The following is a 12,406-nucleotide window of genomic DNA, read 5'->3' as shown; positions in this document are numbered from 1 at the left end:
TAATACCAGATATCACTATGAGACATAATGAGGGTCATTAAATGTATTTATTAGCTTATTAAACTGAACTGCCTTCACTGTTGCAGCTGGCCTGTGTTTTATAGAAAACCTAGCAAATCCCCGAAGTCACACAACAGGAGCCCGACACACTTTAGTTGATGACAGTGTAAATATCAAATTTACTAGAACTAGCAAGTGGCAAGCACAGTTCTGGTATGTTATTTAAAAACCTGCCATGAGGCATAGTACGTAATTCTCAACTCATAAGGATGGAGTTGCTTTGGAAGAAAATATGAGAACAATTTGTTAGGATATAGTGATATTTTCACAGATACAGTTTAATTATAAGCAGTTAGGAAGCTCTTAGATACTAACTGCAGGTCTGATGCAATGACCATTGAAGTGAAAGAAGACTTAAGCTGGTTATATGGGTTGGCCTAACACCGGTTTTAATCACAATATATGCAATAGATACACTTGAGGTGCCCACATTTTATCAAACGCTATGTGGAAAATATAAACTTATTTTTAGTTAAGTTCAGGCAGGAAGAGGGAGAGCCCAGTGGGTGCTGGTTGTGTAAATGGGGTGCATCTATGCGTGCACAGTCAGAGACATTTATGGTTTTTGAACAGGCAACATGCCTTTCTCACAGGTTGTTGTCTGCAATGCAGCCTTTCCTCTGATTTTTAAGACATGAACGTTTCTTTTTTTTGCACCGGGGTTACTCATCCCTCATTTCATACATTTAGGGGACTGCAATTACAGGGTTTTCTCAGTGCCCTAAGCATGGGTGGAGGCAAGTGTCGTGCCAATGTGAAGTGGGGTTCTGCTGCTCACCACCTCCTCTCAGGGGCTCAGTCTGGGGGAAACACTGCTGAGGAGTCCAGCTGCAGTGAAGCCCCCTGACTGGAGGGACAGACAGACCAAGCAGGGGGCTGTGCCTGCACCAAAACCCCATGAGGGCTCAGCTCGTGTCTCACAGCCCTGGGATATCGCAAAGGCTGGGATCCTGGAGTTGTGCCAGGGTCACACCACCCTTTAACCCTCACTTTCTGGTAGTCCCACACGTGCGAGAGTGATGGGAAAGGCTCCAGCCCTCTCAGGCGTTTTTTGAGCTGTTTCTCCAGAGCAAAGACAAATGGGCAAGTCCTTAGAGCAATCAGTAGATGCAGTGTCAGCCACACTTTTGGCTCTGCATCACCAAAAAAAAAAAAATCAGAAAAGGCGTAATCATAAGGAAGTTCAGTCTCATCCAAGCAGCCTTCTCAAGCCTGGTTCAGAGGAGAGACTCCCAGGGCACTGGATGAGCAATGCAGCCAGGTGAAGACAGAAAAGCTGCTCAGCTGCCATGAGATAGCTGTGACTAAGAATGATGACCTCACAAAACCACTGTCTGCCTTAATAAAAAGTAATAAATCCTGTGTCCCTTTTCACTCCCATGACAAGGAACTCACGAATGGATTTGCATCATTTTCCATAAAGCAGAAGGAAAACCCCTGCTGAGGTATTTTCACTCTCACTTTATCTCACTGTCCTGCTCTAACACCCACGGTTCTCCTGAAGATATAGTCATTGCTTATTCAAAGTTCAAGTGTAGGGGGACCTTAAGCTGTTCTGCCAAAAGCCCTCCCCTTCCCCCACCGCCCCCGCCTGAATCACTGGCAGCAAACATAATGGCAAAGGGTGTCACATTCTTCTTACCGTAATTCTGTAAAGCAGGCTGGGATATTTTCTGAGATTTCTTGTAAAGCTAGATGCAGCAACTGTGTATGTGTGTACATGTGCGCACACCCAATTGCCAGTAAATAATCTTAAACTCACATGTTTGGAAAATTAATGATCAATTTGGCCGTTTTCTTATAATTAAGAGTGTATATTCAAATTATAATTGAAGATTTACTTCTTCAGGCTTTGTTCTTCCAAACTCTTTGCTAAATTTCATAAATAAACAACAAAATATTGTATGCCAGATAGCTGAAAGGCACAAATTATAAGTACCCACACTCCTATACACACATTTTTATTATGGCTTAGACTGACACGAGCCAGGAAATTCAGAGTTTGGGCTCATATGGCCTTAATTCTTACCTCTGAATGCACAAAGTCTTCTCTCTGTGGGGCTGTATTTTAAAAATAACCAATGGGACTTAACCCCAAATTTCTGCACAGCTCTGATTATATTGGCTCTTCCTTTTTCAGCTTTATATTTTACAGCCTTTCTTGCTCATTTTTCAAAAGATAACAATTAGAAAGAGGGATTGTGAAAGGATTAATTAGTCCTCTGTATGACCACTGTTATTTTGGAAGTGCTGGGGTATTTATTTTAATTTTAATATATCTTAAGCATGTGTATGTTTTATATGTTCTTATCAACACAGTGAAAAATATTGCAATTAAGTGATCCAAGGACTCAACAGTAAAGAAATGCTTGCACAAGCCCTTTCACTTCTCTTACTCTCTGTGCAGGGAGATGGCTCCCACTTAGGGTCAATCACTGTTCACTCTGGTGATTGCCCTAATCAGTTCCCTCTGCCCTCCCTGTCCTCTCAGGTCCCTGTCACCTTGGCCAGCCAAGCCCAGTTCTCCAAAGCGCTCATCAGATCATGGCCTTTCACCTCTCTTTACCCTGTTTTTCCACCGTGCTTCTAAGCTGCTGGATCACAAAGGCCAGAGCTGTCCCCCAGCTCTTCTGTCATGTGGTTCTCACTAAAGACTCTGGCACATCACAGTGGAAGGAAATTTTCTATAGAACTTGCAATTATTTAGCACGTACACAAATACACCTTCTATCAGCGAGTCTCTCACATGCTTCATCTGCCATCTGTCCGAGTCAGCAGACGATACAAATAGCCCCAGTGTGCAGATGAAGGCAAAGGAAGGATGCAGAGTCTAAAGGCAGGAGATGAGGGAGAGTTTGAAGCCAACCTGGCAGTACTGAATGTTTGCTTTAGCTGAGCAGGCTGGACATATAGGACACCTTATGTACACACAGATCTGGATGCTCATGTGCAGCAAGTGGAGCTGATGTACAGCAGTCATTTGTCAGGGAGCTGTGGGCATCTGGTTGCCTGTGCTGCTCAGCATTTTGAAATTGGAAGGTCTCTGGCCACATGGAGGAAAAGGCTTACAGGTCTGGCTGGCCTGACAGATAAAAAGCAAGAAATTGAAACTGCAAGCCGCTCTCCCCAGCCACTTTATCACTTGAGCATCAAAACTCGTCCCCTCCTAGCCTGCTTTGAATGTTCATGTGACCCATAGGCCAAGACAGGAAGGAAGAAAACTGGGTCTTTGAAAAAGGTTTTTCTTCTAGGCAACAAACCTGAAATGTTTCAACTGAAGAAGGGAACAGCAGCCAAAGCTATGCCATCCCTGCATGCGAAAGGGCCTTTCCCACCATGCAGCTTCCCCAAGCGTTCCTTGTCTGAAGCTGGGCCAGAAGCGAGGAAGGCTCTTGAGCCAGCAAGGCAGCATGGACAGGACCATGGCTCCACAGCTGAGCATTGTGGAACTTGTCTGGAAAGCAGCTGAATCCTTGTCCTTTCTTCTGTATTTTCTTTTTCAATTCAGTGGTCAGTCAGTTTAAAAAAATGCATTACCAAGGCTCTCCAAAAATGGGCTGTGGTGTCACAGTCCTTCCTGTGCCACCTGGACATTTCCTGCACTGCTAAATTTGTCCAGAAATGTGATGCTGAGAAAAGCCTAAGGAGAGGCAGTATCCTGAGAAGAGGGCTGGCTGACAGCGATGTGAAACAGAGAGCGAAAGGACTGTCACCTGCAGCTTGAGACCTCCAGGGAAAGCATAGTTTCCAAGCTTTTTTTATAAGTAAACAGCATTGCCTCAGAGAGACAGCTGACTCCATCTTCAGTTTCCCGTGCAACACCTGCAGTTCCACAAATTTGGCTAAAGTTTGGGTCAAAAAAAGGGTACCATTAATATAATCAAAAGTAATGTAATGAATTTAACTGTGTTCCTAAGCAGCCCAAGGTCTTTTGAGCTGTGCACTGCTGGGATTCTGGACCTGAAAGCTTGTCAGTCTTTTCCAGAAATGCCAGCCGGTGTTAGAAAGGATATTGAGTATATCCTCACTGACAGCTTGATTGACCCTGTGTTCCCAAGGTGACTAGAAGGGCCTCCACCCACATGGAGACATTCCTAGTGTCCTCAAAGGAGGTGCTTTAGGACTTTGCCTCTGGTTCCCTTCTTCTCCCCCATTTCCCACCAGGAAGCATGGGACCAGTGCTGAAGACCACAGTCTTGGCATTGCCCACTGCACAGCATGCAGAGTTCACATCACAAAAATAGACATCTCCTGATCATATTCTGAGTATTCACTTAACTCTGTATTGTCTTACTTCTTTTGTTCAGTTCCTTAAGATGCATTTTAATTTCCAGCTTTGCTCATGGCTCCTTCCAGTTCTCTGCTGGTTCCTCTCCATCAATCAGTTCCTTAGTTTGCATCTCTCGATACAGATATTCTCCTTGGCTAAAAGAATGTCTCCTCCTCCCCCAACCCCACATCTTCTCTCATAAATCTTTAAAAAACCTTGATTATAAAGAGCAGCTTGTTGATTATTCTCACTGCCCTGGCAGGTAAGTCAGCCTGTAGGAATGAGGAGCTTTCTTCTCCCATGCCAATGGAGGCACAGCCTCCCCTCCACTGCTGCCAGCGGTCTCCAAGAGTACAGAATAACACAAGTGCCTCTAAAAAGCCTAGGAAATGAGAGACACTGTGCACAATTCAGGTAAAAGGTTTCTTTACACTGGTTTCTTTATGTGGTCAGTAACACTGATGGAGTCGAGAAAACATAGAAACCATTTCCTTGCCTTTCGGCAGAGACAACATCAAGTGGTTTGGTTTAATATCGTACCACTTATGACAAATATAAGCAAAACTGCTGCAAGCAGTAGAAAATTGCTTGCCACGTGGATGGATTTTATGCAGAATAAGCTGTGTGGTTTGGATGCAGATCCAGAGTACTGATGAGAGGAGGCAATGCTGAGAGTTCTGTGGTGTGCATGTGTGTGTCCGTACCCAGCACCTCTCTCTACAAACCCCACACTATAAGCAATATAATTTCAAACTGAAGAAACTCATGAAAATATTGTCAGAAGTGACTGGCATGTGCAGGAAATAATGGATTTAAAACCTAAAATCTCTTTTTTATTCTTTACTTCTGGTACAGTCAAGTTTCAGTTGTTTCAAAGGACTTTCCTAAAAGATAAAACAAAAAAGAAAAAGAAAAAAGGCTGAGCAGCAATTTCAGCAATTTGAGCTTATGCTTTGTGTAAAAGTCTCAATCTTGAGCTTGTGAAAGTATTTTGCTTCATTTTTGATTCAGGACACAAGCTGCTCAGTTCACTAACACAGCTAAGAGCTTGCAAGTTTTCACGTGGTTTGCTCCTGTAACCCAGGCAGTTAACTGAAGTATCCATCCCAATGAACTATTTTTATTATCCTGGTTTTTTGTTTATCTCCCAGTAGAAGAACTTTTTTAGACTTACTGATACACTTTTTTGGGTACTAGCCATTGGGATGCTGAGGGCACAGGTGCTCTGAAAGATGTGCAGTATTAGGTTACAGAATAGCTCTGATGTGATCTTTTGACTTTTGGGTCTGATTGTTTTAAAACAAACAAACACCCCTCCTCCCCCCAAAGAAAAAAAAACAACAACAAAACAGAAAAGAAGAAGGAAAAGCAGCAATTGACTACGTGTCATTAGAGCTTTCCATCCAGCAAACAGCCCAGACTATTTTCTTAATCCTGTATGTTTCATTTTGGGACCTTATGTTTAATATCAAACAGATTAAATGAATTGCATCAGTCCACAGTTCAGCATATGCAGATCCTTGCCATTGAAGTTTCCCAGTCAATCCATCCTCTTCCCCCCAGTCATAACTAAAGTCAGGAGTAGAGATTCCCTTCAAGGAAATTTATCTCTTTGACAGTCAAACAGGTGGCGAAGTTAATGTGAAGTCTCCAGAGAACTTGGTTGGTAAGAATGGCCGTGCAATAACTAACTGCAATGATTTACAAGGGACTAAATTGCCAGATTATGCCTTGATAATTTTTCAACTCTTGACTTCATTATTACCTTGTGGATCTGGATCTTACATCATGAATGCCTGGGATCAAATTAAAGTGGAAACACCTGGTTGAAAGTCAGTTCAAAATACAGATTTAAGAACTAGAGGGCTATTTTTGTGTGCTGGATCTGTTTTTTGTGCATGGTAGATGGCAATAACATTCTGTTTCTCTGTGGTTGATCTTTGTCTTCAAATGCCAGTCTGCTTTGCATGCGCGCTTATGAACAACCACTGCTCTTTGCAAGAGCACTCGCTGCTTAGAGTGAAAATCTGACATGTGAAGCAGATTTAGTAGCTAAATGAAGTGCCCAAGTGAGGCAAACTGCAAACTCAAAGACTTAGACCAGGATGAAAATCCATGATTTGATCTAACATGGCATGACTATCTAGGGAAGAAGGCAGAGTTACTCATGCAGCAAGGATTTGCAAAGAAGCAAGATCATCTAGTAGTTAAGATGAAATGCAAATCCCTTTTTTGGGTTTTTTTTAGTAATGTTTGAGATCCAAATAACGACTTTTACCAGGAATTTGCAGCCTGAACAATCCAGTGGAATGCTAAGAGGCACAGAAGGCAGTGATTTAATGACTAGAGACATGGTGCTGCTACATGATGCTGTTTGAGGAGGGCCTCCTGCAAGACTTTATGCCTTCCTCCTCTTTGCATCTCAGTTGCCCTCCTCTAGCTCTTCTGTTGGGCTGGGGAGCTGCAGCCTGAATTCTCACAGATGGGTTTCTGTGAGCCAGGGACTTCAGCGCTGGCACAGAACAGGGGAAGACATAGAGCAGAAGAGCAGTAGGACCCTTTCATGGGACACCAGGTGGAAAGTCAACAATTTGTCCAGTCCAGCCTGCTGCCAGGCCACCTAATGACAAGTAGGTTACTTATGGAGTAAAAGAGAAATCCTTTGGGTTTTTTCTGCTGTGGCTGGCACACAAGTAGTGGCTGTTTCAACAGAGGAAGCCTCCAACTCCCAATGACCCCCACTAATTTTAATGGGAGCCTGCCTGAATTGCTTCAAGTGACAGATCTGGCCTAACAGCCTTGATCCTTGAAAAGTGAGAAATGCGACCACAATTCCCACGTGGAATGGCTTACCTTGGTCTAGAGCCATTCCTCAAGGGTACCACTGCACATGGCTGATAGCATCAGTGGGCATGATATGACAAATCAGAGACCAGGGTACTGGTCTGCCTGAGGGGTCAGACATTCCTAACCATCTCTGTGCACTCCTTCCTGTTTGTGCACATTTATTCTCATACTCTCTTTTTCTGCCAGGTGAAATGGGTGCTAGGATATGTGCTCTCTGCCTATGGCCTTGTGTTTAATTTTTCTGGGGCTAGAGATGCTTTCATAGCACTATAGGTGGACAGTGCAGCACAATGGCTCAAGGGGCAACTTCTCCAGCCCAGGTCGGGATAGAAAAATCACTGCCATGCATGGGCCAGCCTGCAAGGGGTAACTGTCTCTCCTGTTTTATTGTGGGCCCTTGAAACTTCCCAGCGTAGGCTGGGAGAGAAGCAAAAGCACAAAAACGATGGTAAAAAACTTCCCTTTTCCCCTTGTGAGAGTGACATGACAGATGGGGAGCTCTCGCATTGCCCATACAGTTTGGTTCCTGCCCAGCCCCCCACCAGGGTCAGACCCATCACTCCCGGCAGGGAGAGGAGGTGAGGATGCAGCACCTCAGCAGGTGAGAAACCTCAGAGTCCTGACCATGACACTGGGATTGTCTTCAGGGAGTGGGACTTGAGGAAAAACTCCAGACAGTGACAGAACAGGAAGTTACAGCAGCTGTAGGAGCTGTGGTTAATGAATTTCCCAGTGGGGCTTTAGTTTTTGCTTTGCCTTGCTCCCTCTGGCCCAGAGTGCCGTATTAGTTTCTCCGCTTCCCAGCCATCCCAGTCCCACAGGCTGTTTCGTGCAAGAATTTTCAAGGCAGCAGATTGTGTTATGAGTCCCCAGTGAGAGAATAATTTTAGGTCCGATTCCAAATATTTAGTAACAAAGGCTTGGCTTCCCAAGGTAAATCCCAGGAACACTGACAGCATCTCCACATCTGATCATTCAAGCATCAGGAGGAAGGCAAAAATGAAAATATGCATTTTTTTTGAGAAAACTTGGGTCCCACAAGCTCAAGGGTCATGGAATTTCATGTCCAATTTTGCCCCTTCAGTAAAAAGGGGCTGCCTCGGCTGACCTGTTGGATCTTATTAGATGCTCTAGGTCTTCAGAAGAGAAGCTTCACAGGGGGCTGCAAGTATTTTTAATACAAAAAATACAGGCAACATTAAAAAAAGCTGCTTATAGGAGACTCGGAACACTTATCTCCAAGTCTACTGTACTAGCTAATTTCAGATAAAATCTTGCATCTTTTCCAGGAATTGAGAACTTGAGCACAGCTTTTCTTCCAGCTCCAGTCCCAGCCCCAACCTGAGCTGGACAGTGACTTGGTGGAAGTTACTACTGTTCTTTTTCAGCAAAGGAGAAATGAGTATTTGCTTGAGAAAACACCATCTCACCAACAGCTGTGGCTCAGAAGTGCTCTGCCTATAAATAAGGTTTCCATATTAAAATATAGTTAAAATGATTTTTTAAAAATTACTTCCAAGGCTTATAACCTCTTCATAGATCTGGCAGTACTGCAGAGAGCCTAGTTTGTTTCCTCAGGCTAGTACGGGCACTTACACATCTTATAATTGCTCCATTTGTTCTAGTTTGCAACACAAAACAAGGATGTGGGAGAATGCTAGACCAGACTGAACTATCACTTGAACAACCTGCATTTTCAGAACTACCCTAGTATTCCTCAGAAACTCCCATTTTAGCCCTGGGACTAACAAAGTGCCTTATTTTTCCACATGCTGAGATTATGTATTACGTGAGCCACACATTATTTTTAAACAACCAGAGAAGTGATCACTTCTGTAAGTTCAGAAATAAAATGTAGAGAGCAACTGTTTAAATTATTTTTATTTTGAGTCACTGCAAGCAGGGAAAAGCTGGCATTTCTTATCAGGTTGTTTGGATTGTGGATACAAGCGAGAGACGAGAAAATCCATGTATCAGTGTTTTTGCTGGGCTGCTCTAGTTTGTGATCCCTCCATTGGAAACCTTGGTCACATCTGCCTCATGCTTATTTCCCACCACTGTGAGCACTTGATGGACAAGAAGCTGGCACTCCTCAGCATTTCAAGCACTGCAGTTCACAGGCAAGCCCTGAGGAAGCAGAGGCCATGAGGAAACTCTGGTCCCTTGGAGCTGTATCTGCATTAGGGCTCCCACTGTTGCTATCAGTAGTGAGGTAGGAGTAACAAGACAAGAACTGGTAATGTCTGTGCAGACTCCCATAAAACAAAGAACCCTGATGCTAGCTTGATTTTGAGATGCTTGGTAGGCCTTAATTCCACTCCTCTAATCTTGCTGTTGACACGAAACTCTTTACCTTACATGCCAGAGGTTTAACTAGCCAGGAGCTCCTTTGTAGAACAGCTGGGAAGGTCAATATTCCTGGCTTCCAGAGCAGCAGGCATGCATGCTGAAAAACCTAACATCCTAATGACCCTAGCATGCTTTCGCCTGCCCATTAACCACTGATGTATGTGAAGACCTAACTTGTATCAAGTAAGGTTTCTTCTAAACAGTGGATCAAAATGTTCTTGTATGTTAAGAAAATAGAACCATTTTAAGCTAACTTTGCTTACCCATAGCTTAAGTGGACACCTCCCAATGAAAGTTTGTAATTATCTTCTCAGCGTTTGTTTAGACAAGGCAGTTGATGTAGACGAGAGCATGAAAAGCATCCAAAACACAATGCGTAGACCTGAGTAAGACCCAGAGCACAGAGCTTCTTACTCCGGAGTGGTGTTCTTTTTTGAGTTAGGCTGAAGCAGTTTATACCTATTGCAAAACATAAGGGTACACACGCACATGCACAAAACAGGGGCACACACTTGAGTGTGGTTACTCCAGAGTAACTTCTGATCATGGCTGTGTGTAAAGGAGCCCTTGCAGATGAGCTGTGGACTGTGGCAGCCTGCAGCTGGGATGCGAAGGTAGGGCTGGATGCATGCATGGGAGTGGGACGCTGTGCATGCACGCTCTGCAACAGGGGCTGCTGGTGCGGGGTATGGAGGGGAGATCCCCACAGCCATCTTAGCACCCCATACTTCCTCTCACCCTAAAAACCCATCCCTGGATACAGCTACTAGCTTTCCCAGCAGCTCAGTTCTAGTTATTCCCTGTGTCTCACTGCCACAGCAGCTTTCATTGATAACTGGATTAGGAAAGAAAGGCTCCAGTTATCCCAGTGCCATAGACACTGGCCCAGACATGTTGTCTGCCAAAATGTTTTCAAACAGAACAGGATAGTATTTTGAAGGCAGTTTGGTCAGCCTGTATGGACAGGGATGTGTTTAAAGGTTTCATTTTTTCAAAACACATTGCAGCTCCTTGGCTAAAAGCTACAACTGTTTCGGAAAAAGGAACCAAGCATCCTACCAATTTAACTTACACACAAATGTGCACACACACAAACACTTGATTCTGACATCTGTACATTCATCATTTAGCTCAGAAGCTTTCATTTTGTGGAAGAAAGGAATTGCTTGTGTGCTGTCAGCATTAAACAGATAAAGTATGTGAGCTGGAATGTTACTTCTGGAGTTATTTTAAATATTTGGGTTGTCCACTTAAACTATGTTTAAATAAAGTTAGTATGAATTTCTTCATTTCTTTGATGGCATGATAAAGCCACACTTTCTGTCATTACATACAACAGCATTTAAGGGCCAGGCTGAAACATGACAGGCTAATTATGATATCAGGTTTTTATGTTTTAAATAACTACATGAGACATACACTTTGCTGGGGACTGTCCCTAGACTTCCCAGCTTTTATTGCAAAGGGGAGGAGCAGCTGTGTGACTAAAGACTTGGAATTTAGGGTTAGGATCTTCATGACAAAGTCAGCCTTAAATCAGGTGCCCTCATCAACCAGTTCTTCCTAACCTCCTGTTTCGGGGGTTGTTAGAAGACCTTATCCCTGTCACAGACACTTTTATTTCCTGTTTGTGGGGTATGAACTTGGCAGCCAGGGAAAACTGAGCAGAGCCCCAAAATTTCTGTACTTGGAAAACTTGGGTTTAAGGCATTAATGGACAGAAGCAGGCTCTGAGGCTAAATACTTATGGATTATAATTTGTGTTATGATCATCTGGTTTTGTTGAACAGATGCTTAGGACTTGTCTACTCAGAGACACAGATCAACATCAGGAATCAAATTCAGAGGTTAAGTTAATGCTTTTATATGCATTAAACTCCTGTGCAGATGCAGACTTTTAGAACCATAGTGGTCTGCAACTTAATAATTTCATTTATGTGTGTTCACTATACAGCTTTAATTCCTCTGAATTTTCCCAAGTTGCTCCTGGAGACGAGGCTTGCCAGATTTTGTCTATGCACAACAGTTACGACAGACAGCAACAGCGTTTGAATGCAAAGAATAATGATTGCTTCTGAACTATTTATTCAATATGAATTAAAAGTGTATTGTTCCTGATTAGCTTACTTCGCTTACAGGTCTTCTGCACAAGTCAGCATGATGCAAATTAAAGTACACACTTGGTGCACGTTAACAGCTCTGCATTTATCACCAATTTAGAAACCTGGTGACCCCAGATTCCTTTCAAAGTCTAGAAAATGGAAGAGAAGGAAGACTCACTTTGAGAACAGCTTGGATCTTACAGAGATAGGTTTGCTTCCCCAGACACCTTTGTCATACAGATAGGGGGAAAGCCTAGGCTTACAGGCTCCTATTTAACTGTATAAAGCTAATGAGATTAATCCAGGCTCAACTGCCCATTGAGACTGTCCATGTAGGAAGCGGGTATAGGAGATGTGAATTCAGATTACTCTACATTTCTTTCCTACATGATCAAGCTTGTAAGAAATGCTAATTCATGTTCATAGCATGTCCGCTTACTGGAAACCAGGCTCTCTTTTTTTTAGAAGAATCACAGGATGGCTGAGATGGGAAGGGACCTCTGGACATCATCTGGTCCAAGCCTACCAGGTTCAAGCAAGGCCACTCAGAGCTGGTTGCTCTGGACCATGTCCAGATGACTTTTGAATATCACCATGGAGACTCCACAACATCTCTGCACAACCTATGCCAGTGGTCGGTCACCTTCACAGTGAAAAAGTGTTTCCTGATGTTCAGAGGGAACCTCCTGTGTTTCAGTTTCTGGCCATTGCCTCTTGCCCTGTCTCTGAGCACCACTGGAAAGAGCCTGGAGCTAAAGAACTATTTGTGTAGACATTT

Source organism: Mesitornis unicolor, unplaced genomic scaffold (genome assembly GCF_000695765.1).
Source record: "Mesitornis unicolor isolate BGI_N332 unplaced genomic scaffold, ASM69576v1 scaffold25376, whole genome shotgun sequence".
NCBI lineage: Eukaryota > Metazoa > Chordata > Aves > Mesitornithiformes > Mesitornithidae > Mesitornis > Mesitornis unicolor.
This window is presented reverse-complemented; position numbering follows the sequence as displayed.